Genomic DNA, 21598 nt, shown 5'->3' with positions numbered 1-21598 from the left:
GCTGAGTTCTTTATCTCTTCATTTGATGTTTTAGGGTTGCAGGATTGTTGTATTCTCTGTTTGGCTTAGTTTTTCGGATCTTTGCTGTGGAGGGATAGCGTGGTGCTTCTGCCTAGAGCGCCATTTTGCCGGAGCTCCACCACTGTTCCATTCTTTTCCCTCCTTTATGCTGTTGTCATAAAATTATGCCTTTATACACTGTGTGTCCAACAATATAAATTTATAATTGTTTTTATACACGTGTCTTTTAAAACATGTAAGACATAACAAGTAGTATTGCAAAATAAAAGTACTTTAAAGCTGGCGTTTGTATTTGCTCATGAAATTATATTTACTGGAGATATTTATTTCCTCATACAGCTTCAAGTCATTATCTAGTGTCCCTTCGTATTGGTACTGTAAAATTAATCATGGATGGGATTCCAGCAAGAAGAAAGGCATACCAGAGAGAAAAATAACTGATAGCCAAAGTAAAGTAATGGAAAAGTGCACAGCACTTGAAAAAGATGTAAAGGAGATGGGAAAGGAGCCCTGCTAGTGCAATGGTTAAGTGCTTGGCTGCTAACTGAAAGGTCAGTGGTTCAAACCCACCAGCCGCTCCACAGGAGAAAAGACTTGGTGATCTGCTCCTGTAAACATTACAGCCTTAGAAACTCTATGGGGAAATTCTATTCTGTCATATAAGGTCAATTCGATAGCACACAACAATAACAAACGAGACGGGGAGAGTAAGAGATTAGCTGTGGTCAAGCCCCATATACTTTCAAGCAATCCAGGATGGGAACTTAAAGTTAAGAGAGGTTTGTTAAATTGCTCAGAGTCACACACCCAGTTGGTGGTAGAAGGAACATTAGTTCCCCAGTCTTTTAGAGTGTCCATAGAAATATACTAGTAATTTTCATCATATACAAACATAGATTAAAATAAATGTATTTACACACATATGTAATTCCTCAGAAATGACCACATACTTGATCTTCAGATGACTGTGGTTAACTGGTGATATGAAGTTCTTTTTACATCATATTATATTATGCTTGTTATTCTAACAGCAGTTTTAAGAATAATCTTTTCCTAAAGTTTAGTCAGTGTCTAGAAAACTTTGGACAAAAATCACAGTATATAAATCTCAGGAATAAATGGATCAATAAATCAGACTTGTCATGATGTGCTCCTTGTGGAATGCAAAATTAAAGCAGAAACCAGTTATTTAGAAATGATAGACCTTGTTTAAGAAATGGGAAATTGTGACATGTTCTCACTGGTTCAGTATTCCGTTTCTTCCCAGAAGCATGCTAGCAATCCACCCTGCCTTGGCCACAGCATTCATGTTACACTTAGGGGTCTCCTTTATCCACCCTCATCAATAACACTTGTCCAAGGGATAGTTAAATGAAATTCCATGGGTTTACACAAGCTATCCTTTATCAAAAATGTGACTTTGTTTTGCATTTGAAAAGTAATTTCCAGGCTCTCAAAACTTTTAAAAAATATAAATCAATTTATTTAACACACAGCAAGAAATGCAATGATTATCAAGCATGAGAAACATAGTTGAAATTAAGAAAAAAAAAGGAATCCTTAGACCTATCCACAATTTAACTAACTCACTAGAAAACTGTGCAAGTTCTTTATGTTGAGATTCTCAACCTATCAGTGTTAAAGATTAATTTATCTTTGAAATAGGATTTTATGATATTATTGGCTGCTGTTATGGACTGAATTGTGTCCCCAAAAATTGTGTGTCACCTTGGGAAGGCCATGATTCCCTGTATTGTGTGGTTGTTCACCTTTTTGTGATCTGATGTGATTATCCTATGTGTTGTGAATCCTAACCTTTATGATGTTAACGAGGCAGGATTAGAGGCAGTTAGTTAATAAGGCAGGACTCAATCTACAGAATTAGGTCCTATCTTGAGTCAGTCTCTTTTGAGATATAGAAGAGAAAAGCAAGCAGAGAGGAGAGGGACCTCATGCCACCAAGAATGAAGAACCAAGAGTGAAGCACATCCTTTGGACCCGGGGTCCCTGCACTGAGAAGCTCCCAGACCAGGGGAAGATTGATGAGAAGGACCTTCCCCCAGAGCCAACAGAGAGAGAAAGCCTTCTTCTGGAGCTGGCACCCTGAATTAGGACTTCTACCCTCCTAGACTGTGAGAGAATATATTTCTCTTTGTTAAGGCCATCCATTTGTGGTATTTCTGTTATAATAGCACTAGATAACTAAGACAGCTGCTGATTTGAATGACATCTTTTAAAATGCTGAGGCAGTGAATCTAAAAGTGTGTCTTACAGTTTTATATAATGTAATTATTGATTAATCTTGAAAAAAATGAAAGAAAATGTAAGTAGAAATTTTAAGCAGAAGTCAGAGCTGGAAGGGAGCTTGGAGATCACCTAGTAAGCTTACCTTTAAGATTCCAGTTCAGTCTTATCTCTTTTTGGCAGAGTGGAAAGACATAGACTGTGGAGTCAGAGACCTCATCTCAAATCCTGCCACCAACTAGTCGTGTCTCTAAGGTTATTTGCTGTCTCTGAATTTCAGTTCCTCATCTATATAAATGGAAGGAATAATAAAATCTATTTTGTAGGATTTATGGAGCTCTAATGGCACAGTAAAGAGCTCAGCTACTAACCAAAAGGTCAGCAGTTGAAATCCACCAGTCACTCCTTGGAAGCCCTATGGTGCAGTTCTACTCCGTCCTATAGGGTTGTTATGAGTTGGAATCTACTCGATGGCAACGGGTTTGGGTTTGTTTTGTTTTTTGTTTTTTTTTTCTTGGTAGGGTTTATGTGATTATTAAAGAAGACAATAAATAAAATGTGTAACTGAGCATCAGATGTTTTACAGGTAATCTATAAGCAGTTACTATTTTAATTCTAGCTCTAAATTACATATGAAGTAATTTTTGCATCATCTTGCTTTCAATGTCTTATGTCCCTTTCCCCCAACATCTGTATACCCTGCCAAATCTTTCTACAATCTTCATCCTGCCGTTTAATGATTTCCTTGAGGTTGTTCTTATTTCAATAAAAAATATTCCCTTATTTACACTGATACTTAAAAGGAAAGGTCATTATACGTGGCAGACTAGAATAAATCTCTCCTGAGATTATTATCCCTCCTAGGTCTAATTACAATATAAATATTGTCTTTCTTTTTATGCAAAGATGGTCTTACTTGCAGTGGGATCCATGTGTGGGTGTGTGCCTAGAAAGACCAATGTGTGACCTCCAGTCCATTTCTCAATTACTGTCTGTAGAAATTAGACCGTTTTTAAATAAATCTCAGTAAAATCCATTTAAGCCATTTACTACTTTACAATATTAAAAACGTGCTTTGGATCACTGGGGTGAGATTCAAGTATGTAAGTCTGTGGTTGTTTTGTGTTAACTGTTTGCTTGTTTTAACACTCCACCCTGTATTGTGTTTTTTATCCTTCCCCCAACCCCTGACCCTGCAAATAATAATAAGATTCAGATTTAGAGGAAGAGGATTTTTTGTCGTTGTTGCTGTTGTTGTTTTAATGGATTTGGGACCACATTGAAAGAAATATGAAGCTTTAAGTCTTCCCTCTATAGACAATTCTCTACTGTTAATGGCTCAGAACTGCTGGCCAAAAAAAAACTTATGAGAGATAACAAGCTGTCAACAGCACCAGCTGTACATCCTAACAGTTGCTTTTAGCAGCTGCTCCAGAAAAGCTGAGACCTGGAAGAGGTCCTATGTGCAAGGAGCTCTAAAGCTGAAAGAGAAGCAAGGGAATTATCCAGTGTCGAGCAACAACAAAAATTGAGCTATTGCACTCAATTTTTAGTTGAATATTTGCTACTATCACCAAGATTTGTACTTGCAGCAGCCCCACCCTTGGAGAATAACTAATCAAGTGAGGTCCCTGAGAAGGTGTGAGAGGAAGGCATTTACCCTAGAGACTCTAGGGAGAACGTAGCTTTAATCCGAAAATCTACTTCTTCAACTGAAATGGGAAATGCTAATGATAAGTGTGAATACAGTTCAATGTATGGGTGGAGGCAGGAGAAGGAGGTATAGATAAGCAAAGGCCTAATGGGCAGCCTCTAGTATAAGAGTGCCACATATGTTTGCACATATATGGTACAAAGCATGTTTAAAAGTATTTGATTCTAAATAACTATTTTGATCATATTCATTACAGTGCACTGTTAATACATGCTTTGGCCATGTTCTCAGAGCTCTCAAGCTTTTTTGGCCAGTGAGAGCTACCCAGGGATGCTCTCCGCCAATGTGCATTCTACCACTCTTCCCTGGGTATAGGAATTCTGCAATGGACCATGCTTAAGTAACTTGGACTTCTCTTTCTGCCATTTACTTGATGTTTGGAGAACAGCACTGATCTGAAGTACCTAGTTAAAAGACGTCAAAGTGCTGATGGTGGACCCAAGAAAAGAAGGGCATTAAGAAGAATATTAAACTGTCTCAGTGCACCTTCAAACATCCGGTAGAAGTAAAGATTGGATAGTAGCTAGAAACTGGTAGGAGTTCTTTGATAAAAGATATAAATATCACTGAGGTTTGGGATCTTTGTCTGAAAACTGTATGAATGGCTAAGGTAAGAAACTGTGACAAGAGGCTCGTCTTGATTCCAGGGAACAAAGAATAACTGTGTGTCCTGTGCTGAAAAAGCAGCCCCTCAGCCATGCTACAACAATACTATAGAACCCTGGTTCAGCTCCTGCTCCATTCCCAGGAAGGCCTCTTCTTGCCTCCCCGCCCCTTACTGTCTAAATATCCCCTCCACACATAAAAAAGCTAAACTGGTCTGGCCCTACATTACAATGATAAACACCAACTTATATTCCTTGTCACAAAAGAATACCTCACTGTCTACTAGGCAGCCAGAGAACCAGTCACACAGCTGTACAGCAGGGACATGAGTGAGCCCCTGAGCCTGGGGACTGCAAAAGTGGCGACGTTAAATGAGAACTGAAAGGGAGAGGAAGGAAATATACAGATATTTTTGCCTAATTTGTTCTCATTGTATAATAGAGAAGGAAAGGAAGAGCAGGAGAAGGGGGGAGGGGAGGTGAAGGAAAGGGAGGAAGGGGAGGGAAGGGAAGGAAAGAGAGGAGCTCTGTAATTATTTTAAAACTCAATAAAATGTGACAGTTTATAAAACTTACACATATATCCTGGTTTGCCTTTTTGAAGTCCAGGTATATACCTGTTATTTAGCATAATGATTAATAGTGTCCCCTTAATACTCTCGAAAGTTCCGAATGAACTCAAAACCTCAGTGGCTTAAAATAATAACTATATCACAAGAACACATCTATGATACGAAAAGGGGAAAATACCTGGAACCTCATTGTACCTCCATTCAAATAAATATCTTTAAACACTCCAGCTAAGATACTGATGAGGCTTAGAACAGAGATAGATGGCATGAGAACACCTTGGAGTGCCCATGAAATTTCTTAGTGCATGTTGTTGTTGTTGTTGTTGTTAGGTGCCATCACGTCAGTTCTGACTCATAACAACTCTATGTATGACAGAATGAAACGCTGCCTGGTCCTGTGCCATTGTCACAATCATTGCTATGTTGGAGGCCATTGTTGCTGCTACTGTGTCAATTCATCTCATTGAAGGTCTTTCTCTTTTTCATTGACCCTCCACCCTTACAGAGCATGATGTCCTCCAGGGACTGGTCCCTCCTGATAACATATCCAAAGCACGTGAGCTGGAGTCTCACCATCCTTGCTTCTAAGGAGCATTCTGGCTGTACTTCTTGCAAGATAGATTTGTTCATTCTTCTGGCAGTCCATGGTATATTCAATATTCTTCACCAACACCATAATTCAAATGCATCAATTTTTTTTTCGGTCTTCCTTATTCATTGTCCAGCTTTCACATGCATGTGAGGGGATTGAAAACCCATTGCTTGAGTCAGGTGCACCTTAGTCCTCAAGATGACATCTTTGCTTTTTAACCCTTTAAGGAGGTCTTTTGGGAGGCAGAGCCAACATGGTGCTATAGACAGAAGCACCACGCCATCCCTCCACAGCAAAGACTCTAAAACCTAAGTAAAACAGAGACATACGTCAATCCTGGATCCCTAAGCGTCAAATGAAGAGATAAAGAACCCAGCCAAGCACAAAATGGAATAAGAAACTGACAGAGAACAGAGAGCGAGGCGAGATAAGTGCGGAGGTCCCCTATCAACTAACGCAGCACAGATTTGCCATCTTGGACGCCTGTCAGAGATCAGTAGACAGGGAGTATGGGAAAGCAGCTTCACGGAGCTCCCAGCAGAAGACAGAGTACCCAGTAACCAGCAATATACACTTACCCACCCTCCACCTTTCTCCCCCCCCCCAACTGATCAGCCTCCCTCACTTCCCACCAGCTACAGTCTCTTGGCTGGGAGGCACCAATTCTGGCTCTGTGACTCTTGGATTCACCTCACCCACACTGGCCGGCTTATTCAGTCCCATTTCTTTGTTGCTGGTGTTGCTTTTTTCTGCTCCTTTTGGTTTCTTCCCCGCCTCTCAACTTCTCCTCCTCCTTTCTCTTGAACACCTGGCCCCCTTGTGCCATCTATGCTTCTCTTGAAAGGCTGTGAAGCACAGATGGGCTGGGGAACTGTTTCCCTGGTCCATGTAGCCAAGCTGGTGGGATCCCCAGGGCGTTTGTTTTGTTTTGTTCTGTTCTGATATGTTGTGTTCTGTTTGTTTGTTTTCTTTTCTTCTTTATTTTTTTTTGGGGGGGTGCTCTGGAGCCCCTTCTAGCCAGGCTGTACTGCACAGCTTGGGAGCCAATTCTCCGGTCTTCACAGCCACACTGCTGGGATCCCTGGGGGCATTTCTTTCTTTCTCTTTTTTTCTCTTTTTTCCATTTTGTGTTTCTTCATTTCTCAGTTTCTCATCTCTCTATACTTACCTTCTTTTCCCTTCTCCTAAATACTTGGTGTTGTGTGACATCTCTGCCCCTTCTAGCCAGGCTATACTGCGAGGCCTGGGGGTCACTTCCCTGGTCTTCATAGCTGCACTAGTGGGATCCCTGGGGGCTTTGCTTTTCTCTTTTTTTTCCTAATTTTTATCTATTTTATTATTATGTTTTCTCTTTCTGTTTTCCTTCTTTTTTTCTCCATTTCTCAGTTTCTCATCTCTCCTCTCCAATGACAAGATCCTTAGCACTCTTTTCTTTCTTTTTTTTGTTGGTTCCTGTTTCTCTCTCTCCCTTCCCATACCCATCTTAGCTCCACACATCACAACCTCCCCCCTCCTTCCTGCCTACGTGCACTGTGCACTGAATATCACACCCCCAAGCAGCACAGGTACGGCCTACTGGAACCTGCCCTGCACTGACTCCTGGCCTGCCCAGTCAGCACTAGTACATGCCAGAAACAACCCATGCCAGCCCTTCCACTTCAGCTGTACCTGCCCTGCTACACCATAGCTGAGCAACTGGCCCTGCCCATTGGACAAGGAGGTGAAAAGTACCATGTCCGCATACAAGCAAACAACAAAGACACAGCATGTCTGCTCAGACATAACCAAATAAAACAAAAAGTCCAGATGAAACAAATCTACAGTCAATAAATGAAGAAAATAACTATTAAATGTCCCAAAGACAGCAGACAATATCAAAACATATAAAAGACAGGAAAAGATGGTTCCAGTAGGCATCCAAAATAAAACAACAGATGATTTTCCAGTAGAATAAAAGGCACTAGAGCTACCTAACAGAGAATTTAAATCTCTAATACTCAGAGTTATCCAAGAGTTGAAGCAAAAAGCAGACAAAAATGAGGAAAAAATAGACAAATTCTTGGAAAAAGCAGACAAATTCATGGAAAATACAGATTAAAAAAATGGAAGAATTCAGGAAAATGATACAGGAACAAAATGCCAAAATAAATTTACTACTAGAAATCATACAAAAACAACAATTGGAAGAAATTCAAAAGACAAACAACAAGATTTCAGAAATGGACAGTGTCATAGAAGGGCTGAGGAGCAGGCTTGAAAGAATGGAAGACAAGATCAGCGGAATTGAAGACAAACACATGGATAAAACTTGAAAGAAAAATCAGAAAAAGAAGGAAGAAAAATGAAGAAACCCTGAGAATTATGTGGGATACAATCAAAAGCAAAAATTTATGAGTGAGTGGAGTTCTGGAACAAGAAGAGAAAACGGAAAGCATAGCAAGGATCACTGAAGAATTGCTGACAGAAAACTTTCCTAACATCATGAAAGATGAAAAGCTGTCCATCAAAGAAGCTCAACGAACCCCATATAAGATAGACCCCAAAATAAAATCACCAAAGCATATCATAATCACACTTGCTAAAACCAAAGACAAAGAGAGAATCCTGAGAGCAACTCGTGAAAAATGAAAAGTCACATACAGAGGGGAAACAATATGACTAAGCTCTGATAATTGGACAGAAACCATGTAGGCAAGAAGACAATGGGATGACATTATATAAAATCTTGAAAGAAAAACTTGCCAACCAAGAATAATATATCCTGCAAAATTCTCATTCAAATATGACGAAGAAATTAGGACACTCCCAGATAAACAGAAATTAAGGGACTATGTAAACACCAAATCAAAATTACAAGAATTATTAAAGGGAGTCCTGCAGTTTGAGAACACACAGCATCAGACCAAAGCCTGAATCTACAACGTGAGATTTTACAGCCAGAACCAACCTAGGAAATGAACTCTCAAGGACTATTCAAAACCAAAAGATTTACAAGAGGTAACCAGAGAGGTTAATCAGTAAATGACAGCAACGTCAGAACAATAAAAGAGGGAATAAATGGTGTAGGTATAGAACTTTCTAACGGAGAGGAAGACAAGGTGATACCAAGTAATAATAGACTGGTTCAAACCTAGGAAGATAAGGGGTAAATTTCAAGGTAACCACAAAGAAAGTTAACAAACTTACTCATCAAAATAAAGATGAAAAACATAAAGTCTCAGTAAAAACAAAATATACAAAAACAAAAGAAATGAAAAAAAAATCCACGAACAAAAGGAATTCAGCACAGCAATGTAACAGGACCAAAGAAATCGTCAGCATTACCAAAAACAAGCACTAAAAAATGACAGCAATAAACTCACACTTGTCAATAATTACACTGAATGTAAATGGCCTAAATGCACCCATAAAGAGACAGAGAGTGACAGAATGGATTTAAAAAAAAACAGGATCCATCAATATGCTGTCTACAAGAGACATACCTTAGAAACAAACACATAAATTTGTTAAAAATCCAATAAGAGAAAAAATATATCGAGCAGTTACCAAAAAAGAGCAAGAGTGGCAATACTAATCTCAGATAAAATAGACATTAAAACAAAATCCACCATAAAAGACAAAGAAGGACACTATATAATGATTAAGGGGATGATCCCATCATGAAGACATAACTATAATAAACATCGACGGACCCAATGACAGGGCTCTGAAATACATAAAACAAATTCTAACAACACTGAAAAGAGAAATTGACAGTTCCACAATAATGTAGCAGATTTCAACACACCACTCTCAGTAAAGGACAGAACATCTAGAAAGAAACTCAGCAAAGATACAGAAGACCTAGACGGCACAATCAGCCAACTTGACCTCATAAGACATATATAGAACACTCCACCCAACAGGTGCAAAGTACACATTCTTTTCCAACACACACGGAACATTCTTCAGAATAGATCACAACTTAGGCCATAAAGCAACCCTCAACAAGATCCAAACACTGAGATAATATAAAGTATCTTCTCTGACCACAATGCCATCAAGGTAGAAATTAACAACAGGAAGAACAAGGGGAAAAAAATCAATTACATGGAAACTGAATAACACCCTGCTTAAAAACAACTGGGTAATAGAAGAAATCAGAGATGGAATCAAAAAAATCCTAGAATCAAATGAGAATGAAAACACATCATACCAAAACCTTTGCAACATAGCAAAGGCAGTCCTCAGAGGTCAATTTATAGCAATGGATGCACACATCAAAAAAGAAGAAAGGGAAAAAATCAAAACATTAGCTATACAACTCAAACAAATACAGAACAGCAAAAAAAGCCCACAGCCAGCAGAAGAGAGGCAATAATAAAGACCAGAGCAAAAATAAATGAAATAGAGAATAGAAAAACAATAGAAAGAATCAACAAAACCAAAAGTTGGTACTTTGAAAGGATCAACAAAATCAAAAAAACCACTAGCCAAACTGACAAAAGAAAATCAGGAGAAATGACATGGGCGACATTACAACAGACCCAACTGAAATAAAAAGGATCATAACAGAGTATTATGAAAAACTATACTCTAACAAATTTGAAAACCTATGATAAATGGACAAATTTCTAGAAACACACTGCCTACCCAAACTAACACAAAATAACACTGAAGATCTGAACAGACCCATAACAAGAGAAGAGATTGAAAATGTAATAAAGAAAACTCCCAACAAAAGAAAGCCCTGGCCCAGATGGCTTCACTGGAGAATTCTACAAAACATTCAGAGAATAGCTTATACCAGTACTACTCAAACTATTTCAGAACATAGAAAAGGAAGGGATACTTCCAAATTGATTCTATGAAGCCAGCATAACCCTGATACCAAAACCAGACAAAGATACCACAAAAAAAGAAAATTACAGACCAATATCTCTCATGAATATAGATGCAAAAATTCTCAACAAAATCCTATCCAGTAGAATTCAGCATCTTATCCAAAAAATAATACATGATGACCAAGTAGGATTCATACCAGGTATGCAAGGATGGTTCAACTTTAGAAAATCAATCAACATAATCCACCACATAAACAAAAGGAAAGAAAAGAATCACATGATCATCTCAACTGATGCAGAAAAGGCATTCAACAAAGTCCAACACCCTTTCCTGATAAAAACTCTCAATAAAATAGGTATAGAAGGGAAATTTCTCAACCTAATAAAGGCACTTGTGCAAAACCAACAGCCAACATCATTCTTAATGGAGAGAGTCTGAAAACATTCCCCTTGAGAACAGGAACAAAACAAGGATGTCCTTTATCACCACTCCTATTTAACATTGTGCTGGAAGTCCTAGCTGGAGGAATAAGGCAAGAAAAAGAAATAAAGGGCATCCAAATTGGTAATAAAGAAGTTAAACTGTCCCTATTTGCGTTTATGACACTACAGGTAGAAAACCCAAAAGACTCCACAAGAAAACTACTGGAACTAGTAGAAAGATTCAGCACAGTAGCAGGATACAAGATAAACATACAAAAAATCAGTTGGATTCCTATACACCAATAAAGATAATGACAAAAAGGAAATCAGGAAAACAATACCATTTATAATAGCCCCTAAAAAAATAAAATACTTAGGAATAAATCTAACCAGGGATGTAAAAGATCTATACAAAGAAAACTACAAAACACTACTGCAAGAAACCATAAAAGATCTACATAAACACAGCTGTCCACAGTTTGTAAAAAAAGAAAATAAAAAATAAAGAGGTCTTTTGCAGCAGATTTGCCCAATGCAATATGTCTAAACATTATGGTAGTATCAGAATAACCCCTCAAGATATTCTTTGGGCAGGAAATGAAGAAACTATTCCCTGAAAGCAGGTAAGAGACCTGGGGCCTATAAGATCAGATCCATAACAGCATCAACAGGGTATCAGCCCCCATAAGGTTTTCTTGGCTGTTATCTTTATGGGAGGAGATCACCAGGTCTTTCTCCCATGGAGCCGTTGGATAGGTTCGAACTGACAACATTTCCATTAGCAGCTGAGCGTTTTACCTTTGAGTCACCAGGGCTCCGTTCTCAAGGGTTACAAGTCATCATACAAGATGGGAAATTGACAATTAAATGTGAAACCCAAAAGTGTTCCCAACTCATTGGTCAGAGTCAATCACATGACATCACCTAATTGAAATCGGGCCATTTTAATAAATGTATTTTAACAAAAAAGTTGCTGTCAAGTCAATTCGAACACATGGTGACTCCATGTGTTGCAGAGTACAACTGCACTTTGTAGGATATTTAAGCCTGTGACCTTTCAGAAGCAAATCTCCAGGCCTTTATTCTGAGGTGTTCCTGGGTGGGTTCAAACTGCCCACCATTCAGTTAGTAGTCAAGCACCTAACCATTACACCACCCAGGGACTCCAGTGAATGTACAGTGTTACATTATTGTGGCTTTAATTTGTATTTCTCTGATGACTTAAAATATTCCTAAAAAATTCTCCCAAAATGTATAAAACACAGCTACAAATGTTATACTTGGGGGTAAGCATGATTATCTGTACTTCCTTCTTATGTTTTTGACATTCTCACTTAAGTCTCTGTTCAGTTCTTGAAAATTGTTTCATAACATCTGTGAAGACTTAGTTCATCTCTATTAACCTCACCTTAGATGTATTTTTCAGATTATCAAAGACTTTTATTACCACGGCACATTGTAACAATTATAAAATAACCAAAGCAAGAAATTGCAATATGTAAAACTCTAAGACTTTAGATTCCGCATGGTTTGGATGGTACTTTTCATTACTTCTGGAGGAATTGCATTGAACAATACTTCAATGCATAGAGAAAGTTTTTTAAAAATTGTTTTTGGAAAACATTAATTTCAAGGAGAATTTTCTGTCTGTTTCATTAACATGCTTTCCATGCAATTTATCTTTGTTAAAATAAAACTTTTCTATTAATATACTTTTTTTCTATTAATATACTTTTCATCCTGAATGTAGATGTTCTCAGGGTAGAAGTAAGAGGTTGCTAACGTGCAGTAATGTTCAATAAATATTTTTGTTAAAATCCTCAATAGTTTAAATCACAGAAATAGTTATGGATCAACCACATCTTTGTTGTTTTGATCAAAGAACCATAGGGGACATAATGAATAGTTCCTCTTAGTACTGTGCTATTCAGAACAAACTGACCTCATCCTAGCAAGGTTTTGTGGTATATTTGACACCAAGTCTTCCATACGCAGTTGCGAATAGTGTGCATCAACTCTGCCTGAAATACAGGGATGTGGTTTGTAAATTGTAAGAGTGGCTTCAAAGGGAAACATGGAGACAAGCAAGCCCAAGGGCTTAATACAAAGTGAGATGAAGACACGCATGTATTAGAGGACTGCAAAACAGTTTCAGAAGTAAATAACAGTTTTCTGAGATAGCAGATTCAGAGATTCCTCCTTCCGACGCTCTGAATAAATCAGAGAGTTCTAGAATTGGACAAGTTTAATAACTTGGTTTTTAATCCTCAGCACTTAAAATAGACAACTGAGATATAGCTAGATAGAGATTGGCTATAGTTATATAGATGCTTAAGAGTAAAATCTTAAAGAGAAAAATATTTTGCCAAAAATATCTAATGCCAACCAATGATCATTCAATTTTAGGTCAAGAGGCCAAGTTATTTCTTAGTTAACAATTAGATATTTTGATGTGTCTCCTTCCATCATATGGACAACTTGAAGAAGGTAGAAAGTTTTCATTTCTTCCATAAATGAATTATTTTACTTACTTTCTTTTTCTGTCTTCTGAGTTGACTCTCACTTACCCAAAATAACAAGATTGGGATGGGTAGGGTTCAGAAGTCTGAGGTAGAGAGTGGGTCTCTTTAAACAATAATTGACCTATACTCTAAATAATTTGAGTCATTCTACTCCAAATATTTCTGAGAAAAGTTTTTCCAACTAATCACAAGCCACAAAAATGCAAAAGTGCAAAATTTAAAAAAAAAAAGATAGTATAAAATCCATCTTTATAATAAAAGACACCAAGAACTAACCATATTATTTCTTGGCTTCAGGGAGACTAGAAATAAGTTTACAAATGACCTAGCAAATGAAAAGATGCTATCTTAAAGAAAATCCAAATAAAGCATTCATTAAATGTAAACCCTTTGTATACTGTTTTTTTTTTTAATAGATCGTTACAAAGATAAGTGAGAAGTTTTGGAGACATTATTTAATAATAATTATGGATCAAATTTGCTACTTGCCAAAGTTGCATTTTCTATATCTTGGCCAAACTTACCTATTTGGCCCCTTATTAGTTCATAAGATTTTCATGCTGTGCGGCACTGTGTCTTTTAACAAAAATACTATATGAGAAAAAAAGTTAGATACAGCTCTTCTATTTTTAGACTTTGCTAAACTATGATGCACATAATAACTAAACTTGTTGGGAACTGAAGACTTGCTGCCTTTAATTTCACTTTATGCATAAGTGAGAATGTCATCCATTCAAGCACGTATCTTGACTAGGCTTCTTAATGTTCATAAGACAAATTTATCCTACATTTGTACTGGTGGTTATATTACAAACATCTGCCTTTAATAAGTAACCTAATGACTAGGTTAATAAGTAGTTGTTCTAGGTAATAACTAATGAGGACATCCTTGAATTTCAGCTACCAGTGCTTGTTAAAAACCACTTGGGAAAAATATTTATATTTGTTAGACGCTACATTACCACAGTAGCTATAAGCATCATGTAGTGCCCAGGTTTTAGTCTCTAGTATCCTTCTCTACTTGGAGAAATAGCTGATTCTAAGATTAGGAAAGACATGGTACAAGGCGAGGCTAAGATATCGCGACAGAACGCAAGACGCTTTTAAGAACTCATGAATTTGGTCAAAAGGATGAAAGACCTAATACGAAGGAGCTCCCACTAGCTAACGTTAAAAACATTTGAGCGACAAAAGGAAAAATTAATAAATTATACTCAAAAAAGAGAACACCAGAAAATTCAGTTGTCACTATTTGAGATGTCTATGAAACCAATTCACATTTTGAAAATTGGTAATTAAAGTGAAAGAATTAAGTATTTATACTGATTTTCCAGTAGAAACTATAGTTCGGAGTAACCAAATAGATCAGTTGGTCCCATTCTTCTATGTAGCAGAAGAATGCCTGCAAATAAATATCAAATAATAGAAAAAATATTAATTGATTTTAGGATTACCTATTGTCATTAAAACCATTAGGTGAATGGTTAATAGGGACTGGACATTTATACAGTGACAAAGTAACATCCCAATGATTATTTTTATGATTCAATGAGAAAAAACACTTGTGCAAAAGAGGGATTAGACGTTCATCACCCTGATCTACTGGTCAACCCAAGCACTACTAAGAGTAGGACAATCAGGTATAACGTATCTCCTGATTTGATGCAATATGAAGGACACAACCTTACCCACTATGCATTCCACCAAAAATGTTTAATTAGATCTCTCAGGAAATACAGGTCATTTTCCATACAGAATAGTCAGATAAATCCAGAATACAGGATATTTTTCAGGACAACAAGCCTGGTCTCTTCAGCAAATCACTATTATAATAAAAAAATCACTGTTTTAGATTAACAGACACTGACAAAACCTAATAACAAGATTAAGTGCATGGACCTGGATTGGATTTTAGTTTCAGCGAACCAGTTATAAAGGACATTTGGGGATAGTAGGGGATATGGAATATGAGATGAAAACTTATTAACATGAAAAGGTGGACAACTTAATTGACAGTATAAATAGAAATCGCAATATACAAAGTACATACTATGTGTAACATGACTCTTTGCAAAGCACACCCAATGAAGTTTTTCTGTATGGGGATAAAATGTTTTTCTTTTTTTCTTATAATTATTTGTGTCCTTTTATTTTGTACAATATATGCATACTGCTTTTTTAATAAGAAAAAGTACATTTTAATTAGAAAATAATTATGATCCTAAGAACATGCATGGTGTAACTAGTTGGTCTAACATTTCACTTGGAAGAAGCCATATTTTCTCAGAGTGAAATATTCAGGCCAAATTATTTTGTGCTCACCCTCAGCTCTGGTAACAGAATTGATTTCACTGAATTATGTGCTGCATCAAGTATTAAGCTTACCCCAAAAGACATATTCAAACACTACAGTATAAAACTATATAATTAGGAAGATGTCATTAGGGATTTTAGGCTTTTATGAGTACCCACGGGAGAAAATTCTCTCAAGTCCTGGTATCACAAACTTCTCACGAATCACTTGTTGGTTTCTGTCGTGCGGACATTGATTATTATAACTATCTTTCACTTTTTCTTTGACCTCCAGGAAACTTAGAGCTAAACTGCCAGCAGTCCTCCAGCCATTCTTCAGCATGGTGAGTTGTACATTTCTGGACAATGATGTTGCAGCTGGCTTTATTATTTCCTTACCCTCTTTTATATCCCTGGCACAGATTTGTTCAATTACTTACGTTTTTTGAAATATCTGTGTTAATTTGATTACTTAAAATCTTCTGCATAATGAGCCAGGGTGTTGATTAATTTATTAAGACTGACATAGAAGAAGTCTAAGAAATATTCTAGCCAGATCACTCTGGCTCAATAACCTCAGTCTTATTCCGGACCCAGTTCTGGTGGTAAGAAAGCAGTTCCGCGAGCCCACATCATGTCAGCTCCCTGGGGTTATCTTCAGAACGCCATCGTAAAATGATTTCCTAAATGTTCACGGAGAGCTTACGTTGTGGAGACAGCCACATGAAGACATCTCCTGCATGACTGGTAAAGCTGCTGTTGAAGATGCTGCCTGTTATGTTCTTCAATAACAAAGTCAGAGAATTTAACATTTTCTTTTCATTGCTACCTAGGGAGATTCTGAGAGAGTCTACTTCAGAAAAAGGTTTCCATCAACTAGAAACTGCTTTTTCCTTGCCAGGAATCATAATACATACATCATCAAAGTTGGATCTAAAGATAAGTGCTTCAGTCCAGTTTCACAAGTCTCAATCTAAACCTTCCCTACTTATCATCAGTCTTCACTATTGCCACAGAGCTGTGTTGGCAGCCCAAGGACATGATCTGGGAATCGAACTAAAATTTTAAAAGAACTAGTATGTGGAAAGTCTTACCTTTGCAATAAAGGCAGACTTCAAAATGATCATCATACAATGAAACCATAGTACTAAGAGAAATGGCGAATACAACAAAAACTGATTTATAAACCCTTAGCTGGAACTTGGAAAGTGAATGTTACATTTGGGTAAATAATGGAGAATGAGGTAATGAGGTTTCTCTATCCAGTGTGTAAAAATATCAATAAAGCTGCTCATATGAAAATCTCAAAAAATTAGGAACTCATCAAATGGAAAAACACAAAATATAAATAGAAAGAATATGCTACTTAATAAGCTATTAGGGCATACTTCTGAATAAACTATTTCCTTGTAATCACTATGTGAAGACAAGCACGAATAGTTTAAATTAATGAGGAGGAGCACTGGCTTTGAGGGTAGGAGGTCACGGGCTTGAATGTTGGCTCAGTCATTTACTGGCTATCTGACCCGGAGCAAATTACTCAGCCTTTTTTCACCCATTTTCTACATCTGCTATTTGGAATTAATATTTCTACTTAATGGAGTAATTATGATGCTTGAAAGACATAATATATGAAAAGTATTTAGTCCAGTGGCTAGAATGCAGTGTGTGTTTAGTAAACGGTATAATGTGGTGGCTATAATTGTCACTAAACGATCACTGAATTTCCAACAGCATGAAATTCTAGGGTATTTAGTTTCTTTCTAAACGCAAAACTTCTTCCCTTTGAGAACTGGGCCATAACAGAATATTGTATTTATGCTTGGAGCCATCATGAAAGCAAGCAAAAAACAGTTATAAAAACACAGACCAGGGGAATTAATGCTGCATAAAATAAATAACCACTTAAAAGAAAATACAGTAAAAATACCTGGAAGAAATACTATAAATGGGACAAAGAAGCAAATATAATCATGAAAACATGGCCGATATTTACTAATTGCTTTGATAATATGTTTTCTTAAGGGCTTAAAAGTTATTATGTGGGATTCTGCTCTTTATGTACTATGTGTTTTATTTGCTTATGTAATTTAAAATATTCCTCTAGTATAGAAGTCATAGACCAGATCTTCTGTAGGAAGCATTACAGGAACCTCCAGTTTCAATAAAAATATTTTGCTGAATTGACGAAGATGATATCATTTAGCGAGAGTGTGAAAACTGAGAGGAACAGGTTTGGGGATTAATAAAGAATTCTGTTTTGAACATGTTAATTTTAGCATCCTATTCATCATCTATGTGGAGGTATTGAATAGGCTGCTCCAAATGAGTCCAAATCTTAGGTGAGAGGTCTGGGCAGAAGATACAAATATGAGCGTTATAAGCATATAATAATAACAGCTAATATTCATTGAATATTTAATACAAGTCACACACTGTTCATATAATCCTCACAACAACCCTATAGCTAAAGTATTACTATTCTTCTCTTTATATTCATGAAGAAACTGAGACACAGAGAGGCCAAGTAACCTGCCGAGGTCACACAGTTAGCTAGTAAGTGGTGGAGGCAGGATTCTTGTGCAGATGGTCTGGCTCCCCAGCCCGTGCTCTTATTCATCACTTTCCATTAGTACTTAAAGACTCGGGATGGTATAAGGAGAATGTCAGCTAAAGAGAAGTTAGCCCAGAAGCATGCCCCAGTATAAAAAATAAGTAGAAAATAAGAGAATTTTCAGTTAAACCAAAGAGCTGTGGGGTCAATTAAAGCAAAATAGGAAATTGCTTCAAGAAGGGGAGAATGGTTCAGTTGGGTTGAGTGTTACTGTGAGGTTGACAAAGATGAGGACTGAGCAGGGGCCATTGTGTTTGGCTACACGGAGATGTTGACCTTATCAGCAGTGATCTTTTTCTCTGCAAAGGTGTAGGATCTGATACCAAACTGGAAATGGCTGAAAGTGAACAAGAGGTGAGGAAGTGGGATAGTACATACAGAATACTATTTTAGAAGTTTTACCATGCATGAATGAGGAGGAGCCCTAGTGGCACTGTGGTTAAGCACTCGGCTGCTAACTGAAAGGTTGGTGCTTCAGTCCCACACAGCAGCTCTGCGAAAGAAAGACTCAGCGATACACTTCCGTAAAGATTACAGCCTAGAAAACCCTCTGGGGCAGTTCTACTTTGTCACATGGGGTCACTGTGAGTCAAAATCAACTGAACAGTACCCAACAACAATAAGGAAGTAGAGAGAGCATTCAGAGGAGCTGTTCAAGATGATAGAAGGGGTGGGACGTATAGGAGCTGAGGAGAAGCAGCACTGATGAGCTCAACTGCCAGTAGCACCAAAGGGGATAATTCTCAGGACACGAAACTTCAAGATAGCCATTATTTTCTAGGAGAAATAGTGCCTTTGTTTTTTTCCCTGATGCCCATATCTCACTAAGTACTTCTCACTGACATAATTTAAATGAGAAACTTATGTCAGGGAGTCTGAAAAATATTGTTTCAGGGTTTCCAGTCTGAATACAGAGGAGAGAATTGAAAGATGGGAAATAGCCCCAAGTTACTAACAGAAGATCCAGCAAATGGCATTGCAGCTTCACAATCTCTCTTTCCCTGTCCTGGAATTACAGAGTTGTGGCTGGCCTAAGGATCCCTGGTGGCACAGTGGTTAAAAGCTTGGCTGCTAACTGAAAGGTTGGTGGTTAGAACCCACCAGCCACTCCACGGGTGAAAGATGTGGCGGCCTGTTCCCGTAAAGAGTACAGCTTTGGAAACCTCATGGGACAGTTCTATTCTATCCCTTACCTGACTCGATGGCAAGGGATTTTTGGTTTGGTGCAGCTCACCTAGAGTCCCTGGGTGGTGCAAACTGTTAACAGGCTTGGCAGCTAAATGTTTGGAGGTTCAAGTCCACCCAGCAGTGCCTCAGAAGAAAAGCCTTATGATCTGCTTCTGAAAAATCAGCCATTGAAAATCCTGTGGAAGACAGTTATACTCCGACACACATGGGGTCTCCATGAGTTGGAATAGACTCAATGGCAACTGGAGAACTGGAGAGACTGCTGGCCTGGCCATCACCCTTTCCCTTATACTTCCCCATTCTCATCTAAGCAATCACAAAGTTCTATCAATACTGCCTCCTAAATTTGACACGACTTCCAAGTCTCACTGGCCTCTATTTCACCTCTAGGCCTCCACACTTTCTTTTCCTACTGTCTTCCTCCTCCAATTCCAGTACTCCCTTCCTCTGCTAATTCTTATTCTTTCTTCATATATGAGCTTCGTATTACTTACTCTCAAAAGTCTTCCCTCTTGTCTCCCCAAGAGATTAAGATGCACCTATCATGCACTTTTATAACACCCTGTACTTCCCCCATGAAAACTCATATTACACTTTTATTTAGGTTGCTCGTTAAATTATCTCTGCCTTCCACAAGTCCAGGGGCTCTGTTAGGAGACCATATCTTCCTTGTTCTTACTGTGACCTCAGTGCCTTTCACACCAAAATCTGTGGAAGGACGTGATCAATAGATTCAATACAATCCCAATCAAAATCCCAGCAAGTTGTTTTGTGGATATTGACAAACCGAATCTAAAGTTTATATGGAATGGTAAAACGATAACACAGCAGAAAAGCTAGGTGACATTGGGCTTGGAGATAACTTTTCAGATACAACACCAAAAGCAAATCCATAGAAGAAATAATTGATAAGGTGGGCTTCATTAAAATTAAAAACTTCTCCTCTGCATAAGACACTTCAAAGAATGAAAAGACAAGCCACAGACTCAGAGAAAATATTTGCAAAACACATATCTAATAAAAGACTTGTATTCAAAACATACAAAGATCTCTTAAAACTCAACAATAAGAAAACAAACAACCCAATTACAAAATGGACAAAAGACTGAATAGACACCTCTCCAGAAATGATATACGGATGGCAGATAAGCATACGAGGGATGTTCAACATCATATGTCATTTAAAAAAAAGAAAACAAACCCGTTGCTGTTGAGTCGATTCCAACTCATAGCAACCCTATAGAACAGAGTAGAACTACCCCATAGGGTTTCCAAGGAGCGGCTGGTGGATTGGAACTGCTGACCTTTTGGTTAGCAGCCTGAGCTCTTAACCACTGAGCCACCAGGGGTCCCATATTAAATATGTCATTAGGGAATTGCAAATCGAAACAACAATGACACACCTATTAAACCAAAACCAAACCAGTAGCTGTGGAATTGCACCCCCCAGGGACTCCACGAAGAGACATAGAGGACCTTAAATGCATATTGTTAAGTGAAAGAAGCTAGTCTGAAAAAGCTATATACTGTGTGATTCCTACTATATGAGATTCTGGAAGGGAAAAGTATGGAGACAGTGAAAAGATCAGTGGCTGCCAGGGCTCAAGGGGAGGGAGGAAGGGAGGGATGAATCGGAGGAGCACGGGACATTTTTAGGGCAGTGAAATGATACTATAATGGTGGACACATGTCATTACGCATTTGTCAAAACCCAAAGAACTGTACAACACAAAGAACGAACGCTAATGTGAACTATGGACTTTAGTTAATAATAATGCATAGATACTAGTTCATTAATTGTAACAAATGTACCACGTGAAGGCAAGAAGTTAAAAGGAGAAACAGTGTTCAGACGGGGGAGGGAGTATATGGGAACTCTGTACTTTCTGCACAATTTTTCTGTAAACCTAAAACTGCTCTAAAAAATAAAGTCTATTTTTAAAAAGCGTATAAGATTAAAAATATGTATACATATCTATGGAAGGAAG

This window comes from Trichechus manatus, unplaced genomic scaffold, assembly GCF_000243295.1.
Source record: "Trichechus manatus latirostris isolate Lorelei unplaced genomic scaffold, TriManLat1.0 scaffold00287, whole genome shotgun sequence".
NCBI classification, from domain to species: Eukaryota; Metazoa; Chordata; class Mammalia; order Sirenia; family Trichechidae; genus Trichechus; species Trichechus manatus.
The sequence above is the reverse complement of the archived record's forward strand: the minus strand, read 5'-3'. Positions refer to the sequence as shown.